The sequence below is a fragment of the Mastigoproctus giganteus genome, chromosome 8 (genome assembly GCF_048544385.1).
Source record: "Mastigoproctus giganteus isolate SK-2022 chromosome 8, ASM4854438v1, whole genome shotgun sequence".
Lineage (NCBI taxonomy): Eukaryota > Metazoa > Arthropoda > Arachnida > Uropygi > Thelyphonidae > Mastigoproctus > Mastigoproctus giganteus.
Genome location: NC_143582.1, coordinates 222,915,053 through 222,916,581, shown reverse-complemented (window position 1 = coordinate 222,916,581; position 1,529 = coordinate 222,915,053). Strand labels below are relative to the sequence as shown.

Sequence of the window (1,529 nt, the reverse complement as noted above, 5' to 3'; positions counted from 1 at the left end):
AGTAAAGGAGGAGTACTGTATTCAAAGCAGGAGAAAGGACGTCAGACCCATGCAGCCAAGCTTTCTGGAAAATTAACTGAAGCAGATTCAGGAGAAAGCAGATGAAGGAAAGCATTAGAAGATAGTATGGAGAGCCTAAAATGGAAGCCTGAAACCTCCCTGGAGAAGAAGAGAAAAGGATTGAAGTAGGTGGGCGATATATTAAGTACACTTAGTAAACAAGAAGGACTGTTAGTGAAATAGTAGGGTAATTAATGAAAAGGGGGTAGCACTATAAAGTAAAGTGAAAGAAAAATTATCTCTGTGGTAGATATACTAACAGAGTTTATTATGTTAAAAGGGGTTAGTGTATAATGCAAGGAAAACGAAGAAATGAGTAATAGATGAAATTGATATAAATAGGTATAATGTGTTAGAAGGGTAGTAAAGTGTATAAAGAAGGAGTCTGAATATGTTTTAAAATTATAGATAATTAAGATATTATATGAGCAACTCTGAATATATAGTGTTTTAATTGATGGAGTTTTGTTGGTTTATCTGAATGACTAATAACAACTTTAGGATACTGAAGATTGGTTAACAAGTATATTGTAAGAGTGTGGTGAGAACACAGAGCTGAATGTAGCATTTTTATTGTTAATCTATGGCTACTCATTTGGTCAATGAAAAACCCCTGGTGCTGTGCGTGTGCTTGTGGTGCTGTGCACCACAAGCACACGCACAGCACCAGGGGTTTTTACGTGTGCCAGGGGTTATACGTGTGCTTGTGGTGCTGTGCACCACAAGCACACGTATAGACTCCTAACAACTGAGAAGGCAATTGTTTCCAGTAAAGCAGGACTGAACCAACCATAAAAATTCACTATTTTTGGGTTAATTGTGGTGAGCTGATCCTGGAGATAGTGCAAGACCAGGACAACTCGTGGCAAAGGTGGAGCAAGCTCCAAGCTCTTCGCCGGGTTCCAAAAATCAGTTTAACATCTCAGGGCCCGTTGGACCCCGTATCAGATATTAAGCTGATAAGAACAGATACTACACTTTGATCTTAGCCAAAAGGCCGAGAAGCGATACCCTAAATTGGGCCCGAAATTATTTCAACCGAATTCAAGTAGGTAATTATTTGGTGTTTACGCAAGAGTTTACTAAAAATCTAATTTTTTTTTGAAAGCTATGCACAAGATATGGTATTTCTCTTTTCAAAAATAGCAGTTATTCACTTACTTAATAAAATACTTACAAAAAAAGGCAATTGGTAAAATTAAAAAGAATTGTACGTTTCTCTAGGTATACATTTGATCAACAGGTCAGTAAAGGGGTGGCTAAAGAATCAGCGCCCATAAAGAATTAGCGTCCATAAATAATTAATAAATAATATCTATATAAATATTAAGATATTTTAGTTTAGTTATTTGGCAATGTCTCATGTTGTACTACTATATAAATTTAAATGTGGTCTGCTGCCATCTATACGCAATTTATATTTAAATTTGTAGCTTTTCGATACTGAAACCTTAAAATTATAAAGAACA

General features: G+C 35.7%; 1 non-coding gene across 1 annotated transcript; it reads right to left on the bottom strand.

The window, feature by feature from the left end:
* Window positions 1-877: 877 nt before the first annotated feature.
* LOC150082362 (U2 spliceosomal RNA) lies at window positions 878-1,069 on the bottom strand. The gene has a single exon (XR_016547348.1). It is a non-coding gene; the product is annotated as a U2 spliceosomal RNA (small nuclear RNA).
* Window positions 1,070-1,529: the final 460 nt, after the last annotated feature.